The sequence below is a fragment of the Prosopis cineraria genome, unplaced genomic scaffold (genome assembly GCF_029017545.1).
Source record: "Prosopis cineraria cultivar Desert tree isolate PC_DT_omini unplaced genomic scaffold, ASM2901754v1 PC252, whole genome shotgun sequence".
Taxonomy (NCBI): domain Eukaryota; kingdom Viridiplantae; phylum Streptophyta; class Magnoliopsida; order Fabales; family Fabaceae; genus Prosopis; species Prosopis cineraria.
In genome coordinates this window covers 1-16,791 of record NW_026555579.1, presented here as the reverse complement: position 1 = coordinate 16,791, position 16,791 = coordinate 1, and the positions used below count along the sequence as shown (strand labels likewise).

Genomic DNA, 16,791 nt, shown 5'->3' with positions numbered 1-16,791 from the left:
ACTAGATAAGTTTTTGAATAATATATTTTTTGGAAAAATAATATTTAAGTATTGATTCAATTCTTCGTTCCCTTTTGTAACTTTCATATGTTTTAATGCTATAATATTAATTTAATAAAAAAAGTTTTGATTCCATTGCAACAATCGCCAATAATTTAAAGTAGTATAAATATGAGGTCCGTTCAAAGCCGAAAGGAAACGTATAGTAACTTATATGGAGTCAAATGCCACTCATACTTGTTGAAAAAAGGGACTTTTACAGATTATATTCCTTGTTATAGGATCAACATATGAAACCAGTCTAATATTTATTATATTTTATATTATAATAAATTTATTATATTTGTCAAGGATATATTATTTTATATTAATAATAAATTTTTAAATTTTTAATGAGAAACCTTTTGTATATCAATAATAAATCTTTTACATATTAATAATAAATCTATTATATATCAATATGAATCCGTTATATTTCTAATTTTTAAAAAATTTGGTTTATGTTTTTTGGGTACAAGATTTTTTTTTTTACCAATGGATGAATTTATTCTTGAAAAATCAACCTGATGGCTGGGATGTAGTTTGTATATCTCCCTCTAATTCCCCACGTTTTCCTGTCTAGGAATGTAACTCCTTGTCTTGATCGTTGTTGCTAAGGAAATGACAAAGACAGAGATACCAAAGGAATTGAATGTTGAATATTAAAAGATGAATTGTCGTTCTTCTTCTAGAAAACTGTATCTTAATATTAAAAAAAGTGAATGCTGATATTAAATCTTCATCGATCACTTTCCAATAACATTGATAGTGTAGTTGTGGCTGTGACGATAGAGTGGTGACGACTAGTAACTTGTAAAAGTACTACTTCATAAGCTGAGAAAGAGGGCTGGTTTAGAAAAGTCTAATAACGAGTTGAAGACTAATCGAAACTAAGCATTCACGTGGGGACAGTTAAATAGAAGAGCCGGAAGGAGGATTATATTTTTCATATAGCCGTCATGTTAATGTTCACATTTCAAATTATAAAATACTTTTAAAAAAATTTAACGTTTTAAAATAAAAAAATATTTTAAAAGATAATTTAGTCCTACAAGTTTCTCTCAACTATCAATTTAATTTTTTTAATTTTAATTTTTATTAATTTAATTCCTTAAATTTATCAATTTAATTTTTTTAATTTTAATTTTTATTAATTTAATTTCTTAAATTTATTTCAGTTATCAATTTAGTTTTTATTATTTAAAAAGGAGGAATGGCAACCATGTAAATTAATGAAAAGAAGTACACTTATTTAGATCAGAAAAAAAACATATTCCAAAATTTTAAAGAATAAAAGAGGAAAACACATGCAGTGTAAGAGATTATATTGACAAAATTAAACTAATTAATTTTAGGGTTAATTTTTTCTTATTTAATTACATATACATGCTAAGTTATTAATATATTTATATGTTAGATTATTTTGAAAGTTAATTTAAATTTTAAAACTTAAAGGACTTACCTAATAATTTAAGAAAACACATAAAAGGACCAATTATTAAAAATTAAATTTGAGTAACTAAATCGATAGCAAAAGTTTGATTATCTCATATTTTAACAAAAATAAACCTTCGTTAATAATATTTTTTTAATATTATCTTACTTTTTTATATATTTTTTCTCGAACTCTTTAATATTCTTTAATAATTTATAGACGGCTTTCAGGAGAATCAAGCCCACGACTTTTCTATTTTTAACTGTCCCCACATAAATGCCAGGTTTTGAATAGTACTTCAACTCTTTATAAGACTTTTCTCAACTACACCTCTTTCTCAGTTTATAAAATAGATTTCATATTTGCATTTTAGTACATATCCAATGGCAAAACAATCTGCTTTGGATCTCGTCTTCAATGTGAGGAGACAAAAGCCGGAGCTTATATCTCCGGCGAAGCCTACTCCTCATGAAATCAAGATTCTATCTAACATAGATGACCAACAATTCTTACGTATCCAATTTCCAGTCTTACATTTCTATCGTCCCAAGCCATCCATGGATAGAAAAGACCCAGTGAAAGTGATTAGAGATGCATTGGCTGAAGCTCTTGTGTTTTACTATCCATTCGCAGGAAGAGTTAGGGAAGGTGAAGGTCGTAAACTCATGGTGGAATGTAATGGAGAAGGAGTGATGTTCATTGAAGCTGACGCTGACATCACGCTGCAACAGTTTGGTGATAATCTTCAACCTCCATCTTCAACCTCCATGTGTGGAAGACCTTTACTCGCCCCCTGGATCTGACAAAATCTTTCACTGCCCCATCTTGCTTATTCAGGTTTTATACAGTACTTTACTCCCTCTGATCTCTTATAAGGTGTTTTAGAGATCAAAACTAAAGCCAATAATTTAGGTTAAGTTTGATGGACGAATAAGCTAAAAAAAATAATATTAGAATCAGATTTGAGAGTTTAAAAATTATTTTTTATTCCAAGCTTAAGCCTAAAGAAATTCGAGCCAAGTTTAAATACCCAAATTTTTTATTATTAATAAAATTAAATTAACATTCACTTTAGCTCTCAGTTAGCACTCACAAACTCTCAGTTTGAACATTTAATTTCATGCTCCTAAATGAAGTTTTAATGTTCTAATAATTGTGCGTTTTGAATATTTTTAAAAATATCATGCAAAAATAAACATGTGAGGTTACTTTAGATGTTTTTATTTTTACTCTTTCAATACTTGGTCTTACTTCAACAAGGATAGGAAAAAAAGATATATTAAAATGTTATGTTGCTTGAAAAATCTTAATTTTTTCAGATAAAAATTTAAATTTTCTGAAAACAAAAAAAAAATAATACTTAACAATTTTAGGTTAGTCCAAATAAGTCAAAAAATGAGAGATGTTATAATTGAGTTTGATTATATGAGAGTTTTTTTTTATTTGTTCAAGTATTTTAAACTCAACCCTCTCAAATTATCGGCTCTAGTTAAAACCTCTAGTGGTGCTTCTCCCTATTCCTTCTCTCCCGTCCAATCTTGCTCCACTAAAAAACACGATGACACTTCAATTTTTTGGGTTTGTGCATATCTCAAATATATTTACTCACATGCCACTTGTTTTACTTGCCATGAGGGAGCCCATAAGAGATTGGACAGGATACAATATTTTCCCATGTTTCAAATATTTTTCACACAGATTAAGAAAGGTTGTCAAATTAAATTACTTTATTTGTTTGAAAAATCAGAATATTCTTTTTTTATTAGAAACATCTCAATATTCTAATTATACCATTATTAATTAAAGACATACATAGTCTTTTACTTTGTGTGACCTCATAATGCCTTGGCTCGAAGTTAATTACAATAAAGCTATTAAAATTATATGACCAAAAATTAAACATCATTTGATAATCTGTTATATTTATAATTTGGATTTGGACTAGAGGGAGTATTTTTTAAGTAGGTTTTAAATACATGTATATGCGCAAGAGAGGCTTACTATCTCTTTATCTTAAACACTTTTCCATAGGTAACAAGACTCAAGTGTGGTGGTTTCATCCTCGGTCTTCGCATGAATCATACCATGTGCGATGGGTCTGGTATTGTCCAATTCATGAAAGCTCTTGCTGACATAGCAAATGGTGCAACTAAACCTTCAATTCCACCTGTTTGGCATAGAGAACTTCTAAATGCAAGAGACCCACCACGTGTCACGTGCACCCATCGTGAGTACGATGAAGTGATCGATACCATCATTGATATCCCCTCCACAAATGTAGTTCACAGATCCTTCTTCTTCGGACCAACCGAAGTCTCTTCACTTCGTAGATTACTCCCCGACCGCCTAAGTCAATCCTCCTCATTTGATATAGTCACGGCATGTCTGTGGCGTTGCCGAACAAAAGCATTACAGCTTAACCCACAAGAAGATGTTCGCATGATGGTCGTTGTCAATGCACGTTCTGGACAGTATGAACTAAACCCTCCATTGCCAAAAGGTTATTATGGCAACGCTATCGTGTTTCCAACTTCAGTTTCAACTGCTGGTAAGCTTTGTGAGAGCCCATTAGGGTATGCAGTGGATCTAGTGAGGAAAGCAAAAGCTGAAGTGGACAATGAGTATTTTCACTCAGTGGTTGATCTGATAGAAACTAGAGGACCAACATGTTGTTCATCAATAAGTTCATGCGTGGTAACAGATTGGACTCATCTTGGATTCAAAGATGTGGATTTTGGGTGGGGCAAGGCAGTGTATGCTGGTATTACAGAGATGAATTTGTTTGAGAAATTTCAAGGAGCAATAGCTTGCATTGGACACACCAATAATAAAGGAGAGAAAGGTAGAATGGTACTTCTATGCTTGTCACCTGATTGCATGGAGACATTTGCTCAAGAGTTGAATCTTTTACTCAATGGTGTCCAGTGGCCGCGCGGATCCTGAGGTCTAATATCTAAAATAAATTTTGCTAGCTGAGGCCAAATTTTATTTTAAAATATTTTCCAAAGACAAGGAAATTATTTGAAGTTTTATTTTGTGAAGATCTGCGTTGTTGTTGCGTGTACTCCACACATGTTAGGTCCTATGTATTATATATACACACACACACATTGGGGGGAACACTTGCATGTGTAGCATATGTATTGTTTAATTATTTGGTGGAAAGTGGGTGATGGTACTACCATCGTTAACCTCTTTAGTTGCCTCTGGTGGCGAATGCAGAATAGTTATACAACAACTCTTTCAACTGTGGGTAATTTTATAATGCATAACAGAGCTAAATGAGTACACAACTATCAAGACAACATAACGATGAAGAGACTTTTTCTTCCATTCAAAAAACATCATTCTCTTTATTATGACTGTCAAAGATTCATTAATGCAGATGGAAAGGTAATTCGTATGATATGAGAGCCTATTATATATACTTATAAAGTACACTACTTGTGAAGCTCCTCACAATATAAGACTCGATCATGATAATACCACCTCCTTCAAGAATGAATATTATGATTTAAAGGGCTAATATTATGATTATGGATTTAAAGGAAAAATCTATCCCACAAGACTAACACATTAGATAGAATAATTCATCATTTACTTGTAAAACTTCTGGAGATTCATGACAAATGATCATTATGAATATGGATGACATATGGCAAACGTAAATTTTGTGGATTGGAAGAATAATCTTGGAACCATCTCTTTCTTAATTGCAATATAGCAAGCAGTTTGGTCTGCTTCATCCTTGGGTCTTCGCTCCTCTGAATGTACAATGTTCATTTTGAGCCATGGTTTGGAAAAATGAGCTTACTCACATGAGTGACAATGATAGATTGGAGCTGATTAGCATAATTTATTCCATTTGGGTCTCTAGGAACTAATTAGTTCATAATTAAAGGTCAGAGGATCTCACCTGAGTCGCTTCTTGCTGCATCATTTACATGCAAAAGTAATCTTCTGTAATTCGAGAAAATACTCCTTTTACAGGGAAGGATCAAAGTAACAAACCTGCTCAATAGAACAATAACATAAATTTGGGAGGCTGGATTCTTTTTTGAAAAAATTAATCTTTTAGTTCTCTAACTTTTAATTCACTTATAACTCAGTGTCTCAACTTTTGACTCACTTATAATTCAATATCTTAACTTTTGTTAATTTTTTTCATGTTAACTTAGATCTCACATTATAGAGCAAGAAGAGAGTATTTTAAAACAATATATGAGTATTTCTTTTATCTATCTTATTTGATAAGGAAATTTTTTAAAAAAATAAAAAATAAGGATCGAATTATAAGTGAATCAAAAGTTGAGGGACTGAATCGCAGCAAGTTATAATTAAGAGACTAAATCACAGTGAATTATAGTTGAAGGAATGGACTATAAGTGAATTAAAAATTAAAAAATTAAAAAATTAATTTTTTCTTCTTATTTTGAATTCACTTTTTATGGACCGAAGAACATGTTTTTATATTTTATAAAAATCTCAGTGTTCTACAAGGAAAATCACGTTATGAATTTTCTTGGAAGTTACAGTCCGAAAGTGTCCAAGGGTGGTCCAGCCCAAGAAGAACTAGTCAAGGGTGAAGTTCATATATTCTTGTTCTTCTTCTCTCTTGCTTTTTTTAAAAAAAAATCTTAAATCAGTTAGGTTCTCAAGCTTAAAAATTTATCTTCAAATTCAAAAAAACACTTATAAAATTATTTATAAATCATCTATTAATAGAGTCCTTACATTGATAATTTTTATTGGTTAGGATTTGATTCTTTTCCTGCTAGGTGAATCATGATCTAAGAGAATCTGAATTCCGCATACAAGTCACATGTGAAATTTATAATGCAAAATAATTTTTTATGTAAGGTCCGAATTATATTGTAATTATTTAACCTCAATAGCTGGCCCCACACGCATACACACACGCATATATATAAAACCTCAATATAAACCAACGGTAAGTTGATAAAATATTAACAACAATCTTAGTCGTAAAAAATAATTTTTATAATTTTTAAATAATCTTGTCTTTAATTAATGAAGTCTGTTCCACGCACAAAATGAGAATAATGACCCTTTTTTAAAGAAAAAAAAACTTCACTTAAAAAAAAAAAAGCTAAACGATTACGTCAAAACTGATAAACAAACATACCTAGGATAACTTCTCAGGGAAAGTGAATCATTACATAAAATAGTGTATGAATTGATGAATTTAAAATTTAAAATATTATATTTCAAGTCCAACATTTAAAATTTATATATTTAAAATTTTTTTATTAAGGTATATCAAACATAATATTTTATTATTTATCTCCACTCACAATCCCACTTTCATTAGTCATTCTGCCGTAGGGTAATGTCTAACTTTAAAGGATAGGAAAAATTATATTTAAATCTTACACAAAAAAATTAATTATTATAAAGTTCATAAATAATTTATATAAGGCTAATGTTGTAAATGGACTTATATTAATTATTAATGAACTTTATAGTAATTAATTTTTTTATATGAGACCTGTATATAATTTTTCATAAAATATAAGATATGGTATCTGAACCATAATATAAAATATTTTCTAAAAACTTTACTTAATTTAAAATAAAGGATATTAAATAATTTTTATATTTATTTTTAACTATACCCTTACTTCATTTATTATTTTTTTTTGAAAAAAATCATACATTAGAATTTTAATCACATTTAATAAAGCTCTTATATAAGGTAGTTAATGATAATATAAATAGAAAGATATGAAGGGTTTTAAGAATTTAAGATTTTAACTAATATTATTTATAAATCTTAAATTAGTTAATTATAATTTATATTGCAGTCGGAGAAATCATGTATACATATGATGAAAAATTAATTTCCAAGTTTTTATAATTTATTTTAATTTTCCCTCAAAATCTTCCATATGCTCTCTGAAGATCAATTTGTTTTAATTTTATACTTCCTCCGTTTAAAAATATAAGATATTTTTAATCGAATCTCACCTTCAATAAAGTGGTTATCTACTTTCAAACTAATCCTATCTTTCTATATTCACCCCTATTAAATACTCTATAATAAATATAAAGTCACTATTAAGAGAGTCATTTAAAAAAAAGATAATAATTACACTTCGAAAGATTAAAAATGTCTTATATTTTTGAACATTTAATTTCTCAAAAAATATCTTACATTTTTTAATGGAGGAAATACCAAGTTTCTAAAATTAATTTTATTTTGATTAAGTCCTTATAATTTGATTGATTAAATAGGTTAATCCTTAAAAATCAAAATCGTTGAATTTTTCCTTTTAAGAAATAAAATTAAGGAATTTTTTAATTTTATTAAAATATTATATAAATTTAGAATTAATTATAACTCAAAATTTATATAATTAAGTTAAGTCTTCTAAACAATTTTTCTGCATACATATTTTTTATTAAAAATCAATAAAAATGTAACGATTATATTAAATCAAAGTTTCTTTTTTATTTTAGGCCAAAATTATTAAATCAATAATTTTTTTTATAAATTTTAAAATTTTTTTTGTTTGGAGAAATTTAATCATTGATTAATAATTTTAAATTTTTGGATTAATCTAATTAATAAATCAAATTATCAGGATTTAATTGTAACAAAATAAATTATAGGGACTTCCTTCAAAATTTAAAAAATATAAAGACTTGCAGATTAATTTTTCTATGTATAATACAAATACATATTGTTGTCTAGTCATTCAAAATGTGTGAAAAGTTAAATAAAAAGGCCATTCTTTGACTAATAATTTTTTTAGGGGAAGTTGTTGGCAAAAATAATAATTTTATTTTTGTAATTTTAACTCAATCAAAAATTATATTTTTAAAATTGAACTAAATCTAATTTAGTTCTTATAATTTTAATTAATTTAAAACATAATTTTTTACAAAACAATAAATACTGAATTGCAGTTATGGTTGAAAAACTGAGTTTTAATTAAATTAAAATCATAAAAATTAAATTATACGAAGTTAAAATTAAAAAAATTAAATTATAATAAAATTAAAGGTAGGAAAGTATAGAAGTAAATGATTAATTTTTAAACCACGTTTGACTATACTCTTTTTTTTTTTTTTTTGGCCGGACATTGTTTGGATGTACTTGCTAGTGCCGCACGTGTCGACAATGTCTTGTGCTTATTTGGCTCGGCATGCTATGGTGTGGAAAGGGCAGCGTGTGTATTATGTGTTATTGATTTAATCGTTTAAAAAAAATGACGATAATTTTTTTTAAATTATATAAATAATAAATTAGTTCCTCAAAATGTCATAACATAAATGAAGTCTTTAGAGACCTCCTTGTTAATAATTTTTTAGGAAAAAGACTATTTTAACTTTACTAAAAATAATAAGAGCCAATCACAATTTTTATTCTGTAAATCTTAAAAATTTTTCTATTATTAAAAAAAATAAGCCCCAATCATAATATTTATATAAGGAATAGCAACTTTTATTTTGTGAATTGCAAAAGAGTTGAACAAAAATTCACAATTTGTCAAATGTAATTTTTATTAGTAAAAAAAGTTTTCAAAATAACAAACTTTATTTATAACTATTGTTTAAAGAATTATAGCTTTTTTTCAAATAATCACAAGAATTGAATAAGAAATTATAATTTATCAATAAGATTAAAATAATTTTTTTAAAAAAGATTATTGATAAAGAAATCTCTAGAGACTTTATTGGTATTATGATATATCAAGAAATCAAATTATTATTTACATAATTTGAAGGTTTTTCCTTTTAAAAATTAATTTATTTTTTTAAGATAGCTTTATATTGTGGTTTTCATATTTATTCTCGTTTCGATCAACCTGGTTTGGTTTTGATTATATCAAGAGAGGTCTATCCCAATTTGAAAAAAGGGGATGGGACTTTGCATAACAAAATAAAAAAAGTTTATGATGGGAGCAAGATTACTTTCGAGATTTTCTGTCTCGTCTCGAATATAATACACATATTATTATTATTATTATTATTATTATTATTATTATTATTATTATTATTATTATTATTATTATTATTATTATTATTTGTTTTGTCAATATATAATAGCTTCATTTATTCAGTGTATATTTTTTCTGAGCAAATTCAATGTTTATTTTTTTAATAATATACATATATTTTTATTAATGTGTAATAGCTTCAATTATCTCAACTAAAAATGAATAACCAATAATTTGATATTGTGTTTCGCTAATTAATTTACACTGTGTAACACAATAATTTTGCCGTTGTTGTACTTGTATTCTCAAGGCTATCAGTGATTGTGGTATACTTGACTTTAAGTTATAATTATATTTTTTTACTTTAGATTATATAGTTGTAACTCAATAACTAAATTTATATACTTATTTTGTTTTAATTTTGGACCTAATAAGTCATATAATTTAATAATTGATAAATGTCATTGTAAGGTATCTTTTCCACATCTTGAGCCTGTCCTAATCCAAAACAATATAGGACGGCTTTTGAGATGAGATAGAACTGTTTTAAATATCCCTACCTTCACACACACATATATTATTTCAACAATTATATATATGTGTGTAATAAATTAATTTTATGATTCTCCCAAAGAATATAATTCAAATTTCTTAAATTTAATTTATTCAGCATTTTAACTTAATTTTTTGGAGAATAGGTCAAAAATCCTTACCAACTTATTGTTTTAAGGCATCTGATTTCTTTGAATAAAAAATGGTGTAAGATTATCCATAAACTTTTAAAGGATGCAACATTCTTTGGACCGTTAAAAGTGTCAGACGTCCCCTATATTTTGTAAAGTGGGTCCTACAATTTTCTATTTTTTTTTTTAAATCAAGGTTATTGTTTTCCGATCCATCAATTCATACTTCATAGCTTCAAGCATATCTGCTCAATTCAACGTTCATCAGCGAGCAAATACGGTACAAGTCTCAGAAACCACTCTCATCCTCCCTTCCCTTCCCTGGAAATATAGAACCAACATTTCGTACGTCCTGCCACTGAATCCTGCAACTCACTCTTCAACTTCTCTACTGTCTTCTCCTACCTCCTCAACTCCTTTGTCATGGCGGACAAAGCCCTCGGATTCATGGCGGCGGCTGGTTTCACTGGACCCATACTCTGATGAAAAACTACAGAGTCTTGGATTTCTCAATAGTGCCTGCTTATGCCATATGAACAGTCACTCAACGGGCTAGATTGAACTTCCTTGGAAAGATTACGAGGTTAGGGACGAGGCTAGGGAGATGCACTGCAAGCATAACTTTCACTCTTGCTGCATCGATAAGTGGCTGGTCATTCATGGCGAGGAGTAATGATGACGTCATACATGCGGGTTCGGACCCTCGCCACAGCTTCGACAATGGCCGAACCTTCAGACCACATGAACTTGGGGAAGAAGGAGATGCGAGGGAGGCCGGAGACGCCGTTAGGGACCAAGCTGCCCTGAGCTTCCGGTGAGTAGGGAGGGAGAAGAGGGACTTTCGGGGCTCTGTGAGAAGAAAAAGGACACAACAATGGGTACGAAGATGATGCAGAAAGTCGGGACCACTCTATGAGACTATGAGAAGAAGATGGCGACATGCAGTATTGGGTTTGCATGTAAATGAATATATTATCTCTGTGTCCAGTGGTGCGATAGCATACCCATGTGAAATATATAAATAACATTTGTGAATGATAACACAGGGATACATGACAATCTCGGAGTGAGAATGAAAAGGAAAGAGAAGAAGGAGAGGAAGGGAAGTGGCCAATGGAATCTTGACACCTGGCATATTGTGGGACCCACCCTAAGAAACTAAGGACAAACGAAGGAGTAACACACATTCCCCATTTCCTTATCTCCATTTTCCTCCACCTTTCCATCTTAACCATTCATTAATCCTCTATTTTTTTAAAAAACTATTTAATAAAACGATATGAATGATTGCGATGGAAGAAGTGAGAAAAAATAAGATAAAAAATTGAAGAGGTTCCTCCCGAAAGACATAATGGACACCAACCTAGTGTAACCTTTGTGAGCCATTGAACATTTATTAATTCTACCTTGTCAGCGCAATTTACTGAGAATTCATAATTTTTAAGTGTAGTAAAAAAATAGATTTCAAAGAACGTCAATTTTATTCAAATATTATTTTTCAAGAGAATGTACTTTGAATAAAGATAATATATTCTTTGTTGATAAATTAATTAATTTATTATTTTTTGAAAGTTATTTTAAGCAGTTATTAATGATAATTGAATATTTTAAATTATTAAAATGTCATGACATGACTATGGTTTTTAATTGTAATTTAAAAATAAATAATTATTAAATATTAATAAGATGTGATTTAGGAATTTAGGTAAACTTAGTAATTAGTAATTGAATTTAAGAAATGTTAGTTATAAAAAATAAAAATTAATTTTCAATGAATATATTATTTTTATAAATTTATGTATTGTTATTTCTAAATTTAAAGATAGTTATTTGTCATTTTTAATAAAATCATCAATGAATTTATGCAAATTTAATTGTGAGTAAATAGATATAGTTTTATAAATTTATGTATCATTTGTAATTGGAAGAATCTCACTTATAAATTTAAAGATAGTTATTTGTCATTTTTAATAAAGTCATCAATGAATTTATACAAATTTAATTGTGAATAAATAGATATAGTTTTATAAATTTACGTAACATTTGTAATTGGAAGAATTTCACTTAGAGCCTTTAGAATACAAAAATTTGCTTGTAGGACCTGATAAGATTTGGAAATGCATTGCAAGTTGGATAGCCTTTCTTTCAAATTTTCTTGTGGACAAGAAGATGCATTTGTCTTAATCTCAATATAATATTCATGTACGTACAACACAATATTTACAAATTTTTCAATACAATATTCATGAATGCACAACACACTTGGTAGATATAATTTAACTTGAAGTAAAATGTACAAGTAAACAAATGATGAACAACACAATATTTATGAATTCATAACATGATATCTATCAATTCTCAACATAATGAACACATATAAACTTGTAACATTTATATAATATAAAGTCCATAATGAATAATATACTTTCATTGAAATAATATAATTTAAGTTAATGTTCATCAAATGTATTATGTATTTATAAATGTTGAGTTGAGATTTGTGAATATGGTGCTTTGCATGTATGGATATTCTATTAAGACAGGAACAAATATGCTTTTTTATCTACAACAAAATTTGTAAGAAGGATCTTATGCTTACAGTGTATTTTTCAAATTTTATAAAGCCCTAAATGTATAATTTTGTGTTCTGTAAGCCGTAGGTAAGATTCTCCATTTGTAATTTAGGGAGAATGAACTGTGAATTTAAGTAAGAAATGTGACTTGTGCATATTTGATTGGCTCAAAGCTGATAATATGGAAAATGAATGGCTCAAAGCTAATCGCTCTATCATTTCTTTAAACAGAGTGCGTGGACTAGCACGAACTTCCCTGGAGGCTGAGCATTCTGGTTCTCAGGCTTCTAGGTTCATCTGAACATAAATAATATGAAGGAGAACGGTGAAAGAAGAGAAAGTTTGATTTTCGCTGTAAATGGAGAGAGATTTGAGCTCTCAAGCGTGGACCCATCAACCACTGTGCTTCAGTTCTTGCGTTCTCACACTCCATTTAAGAGCGTCAAGCTCGGCTGCGGCGAAGGTCTGTCTCTCACACTCTGTTTCATGATCATCTTCATGTTCTTGATTTGTAGTGAGTTCTTGATTCTGAAAATGGTTAGTCGGGTCAACTTGGATGCGAAAGGACACTGATAATACTTTAATCATCAGTCACTCATGTTGTTTGAATCCTCCTAAATTCATGAGTTATTAGCGTTCATCTCCTTCGTAGTAGATAATCAAGAACCTTACTCAGTGTATCTTCTGATGATATGTAGCATCATCAAAATGTTTGATATAGGTTGTTTGAAGTGACCAAAAGAAAAGATCAATCTGAGACTTTTCTTCAGTTGAAAAACTAGCTTGTGTAAAGTGTTTCTATGGCTCTGAACCTAGCTGCTCATTCATAATTTGGGGCCTTAGGAGCTGGCAATGAAAAATAACAGAGCACGGTTACTCCAAGAGAAGATGAAGGCATGAGTTATATACTAATTCTATATTGATCACACAGAGCATCACACTTGAGACTAAAAGAATGAATTTACCTTAAAGGCTTAAACTTATATACCTTCAATCCATTCTTTGATGAATAAACGTGGTACTTTTTCCATATATTCTAAATATTCTTCTAACTACTTTTTTTTTTTTCACTTCTTTGTTTTGTCTTTGTCTTTCATTTATTATTTTCTTCTTCTTTTTACAGGATTTTACTTCTTTCTAATTTTAAAGGTCTCAAGTCCACTATTTTTTTGTCCCCTCTCTTTTCTTTTTTCTCTCTCTCTTTTTTTTTTTTTTCGGGCATACCACGTTGAATGGCTGTGAAATCGGGTGTTTAACTTTACTGATTTAGGCATATATTATGTCTTTTTATTAAATAGTTTAAGTCAATTTGATCGGATTTATTTTAAGTTTATATACCTTTAATTCATTCTTTAATCAATCAACGTCAAACTTTTTGTCCCATTAATTTCTTTTTTGCCTCACTTAAGACTGAGAAAATGACGATTCTCTCTTCCCCTGTTTATACGACTTTCTCTCTGTTCTTACTATGGTTGAACTCCCTAATGGAGCTTTTATTTTTATTTATTTATTTTTGTTGGGAAATATCTGAATGTTGGTGTACTTCTTCGTATTGGGCATTTTAGGAAACAGAGGTATGACAAAATTTAGATATTGAAACTTCCTTGTATATCATAATTTCGGGCCTTAGGAGCTGGGAATAGATTGTACTACCCTTCCCTGTTTTCATTTATTCGTTGGCTTATGTGGTTTATTTTCTCCTTCATATTATAATAGAAGTTGTTTAAAACAATTTATTGAAAGTATATACACATATTCTTCATCTATTTTTATGGATAGTTTTAATATGAACATGAAGGTCAAGGTCTAAGGCGTTTCTTTCTGGAAAATTACCTACGAGTTTCAAATAAGGGATTTACATGCAAACAAGTCCTACGAATTTGTAAAATTACAGTCAAGACTTGTGAGACCTATTTCTTATAATTTGTCATGGGTGTGGAAAGACCACACTACCCCAACTTCTGGCCTGTCCAATAGTAAATTACGAAATTTTAATGGTAAATCACGAGGACCAGTTGTACATATAAGAGGAAAATGACATTTTTATGGGCTTAAGTTTACAACTTGTCATAGTGAATTTATAATCGAAAAATCATAATTTACAGTTAAAATTTCTTGATTTACGACTGGACAAGTTTGAAGTTGAGGCAAAGTGATCTTTTTACACCCATAGTAAATTACTAAATTACATTGATCCCAAGGAACATGGTTGCATTGTTATAAAATTTCGAGATTTATTTGTAATTAAGTTCCTTATTTGGGACTTATATGTAATTTTTTTTCTTTCTCTCTTGTCTTCAAATTTAGTCAACTTCTCACTTCATGATTTAATCTTTATGGTTTGTAGGTGGTTGTGGTGCTTGTCTAGTTTTAATATCCAAATACGATCCTGTGCATGACCAAATTGAGGATTTCACAGCAAGTTCTTGTCTCACACTACTTTGCAGCATACATGGATGTTCCATAACTACAAGTGAAGGCCTTGGAAATAGTAAAGATGGCTTCCATCCATTCATGAAAGAATTGCAGGGTTCCATGCTACTCAGTGTGGATTTTGCACTCCTGGAATGTGTGTTTCTCTTTTTGGAGCTCTTATGAATGCTGAAAAGACCAATCGTCCCGAGCCTCCTTCAGGTTTCTCAAAAGCCACAGCTTCTGAGGTGAAAGAGCCATTTCTGGGAATCTTTGTCGCTGTACCGGCTATCGACCACTTTCTGATGCCTGTAAAAGTTTTGGTGCTGATGTTGATATGGAGGATTTGGGGTTAAACTCTTTCTGGGGGAAGGGAGAAAGCATTGATGTAAAGATAAGTAGGTTGCCTAAATATGATCGTCACCACAAAAAGAGAAAATTTCCTGAGTTTTTGAGGGAGATCAAGCCTGATGTGTTCATGGCTTCAGAAAAACAAAGTTGGCTCAGTCCTGTTAGTCTAAAGGAGCTTCAAGGCATGCTAGAAACCCACAATAGTGATGGAACCAAGATAAAGCTTGTTGTGAGTAATACAGGAATGGGTTATTACAAAGATACAGAAAGATATGACAAGTATATTAATCTGAAGGGAATTCCTGAGCTCTCAAAAATAAAAAAGGGATGCCGCAGGAATTGAGATTGGAGCAACAGTAGCTATATTTAAGGCTATTGAAGCTTTAAAGACAAAGAGCAAGTGTGAGTTTTCTCTCTGACTTTGATATGATACTTCAAAGAATTGCTGATCACATGAGCAAAATAGCCTCAGGTTTATAAGGAACACGGCAGCGTAGGTAGGTGGCAATCTAGTGATGGCTCAGAAGAATCATTTTCCTTCTGATTTAGCCACAATACTTCTTGCTGTGGATACGATGGTTCATATAATGGCTGGTACAAAATTGAATGGCTTACATTGCAAGAGTTTTTGGAACGACCACCATTAGGATTGCAAAGCGTGCTTTTAAGTATTAAAATACCAAGATGGGAATCTAGTAAAAGTGATCCTGAAGAACACAAAGTAAAATTCTCTTTGAAACTTTTAGAGCTGCTCCTCGCCCACTTGGAAATGTACTGTCTTATTTGAATGCAGCTTTCTTGGTTGAGGTTTCTCCAAGTAAAGATTTTGAAGGGAATGTGATAGATAATTGCAGGCTTTCCTTTGGTGCTTTTGGGACCAAACATGCAATAAGAGCAAGAAAAGTTGAGGAGCTACTGGTCGGAAAGTTGTTGAGTGTTGGTATTTTATATGAGGCTATCGACTTGCTCAAAGTTAGTGTTGTACCAGAAGATGGAACTTCTAGAATCTCTTATAGGTCAAGCTTGGCAGTTGGCTTTCTTCATACATTTTTAAGCCCTTTGATTGACATAAAAGAGAGTAATGGCCATGTTCATCATGATAAAGCTCCTGATTTACTATCATTAGGAAACAAGACTTTCAAGTAAGTGATGAGTATCGTCCCATTGGTGAGCCAATAACAAAACTAGGGGCTGCATTACAAGCTTCAGGTTTTTTTCCTACTTTCCAGTTAAAAATCATTTGATAACCTCTTTTCGTTTCATATTTATGGCATTTGAAAGTAGTAAAATGCAAAAAATTCCATTCCATCTTTGATGCCAACAATTCTGTAATG

General features: G+C 30.0%; 2 pseudogenes; both read left to right on the top strand.

Annotated features, from left to right (window-relative positions):
* Positions 1-1,857: 1,857 nt before the first annotated feature.
* On the top strand, positions 1,858-4,417 carry LOC129296077 (benzyl alcohol O-benzoyltransferase-like; annotated as a pseudogene).
* An 8,521-nt stretch (positions 4,418-12,938) lies between these two features.
* LOC129296076 (indole-3-acetaldehyde oxidase-like) lies at positions 12,939-16,666 on the top strand (annotated as a pseudogene).
* Positions 16,667-16,791: the final 125 nt, after the last annotated feature.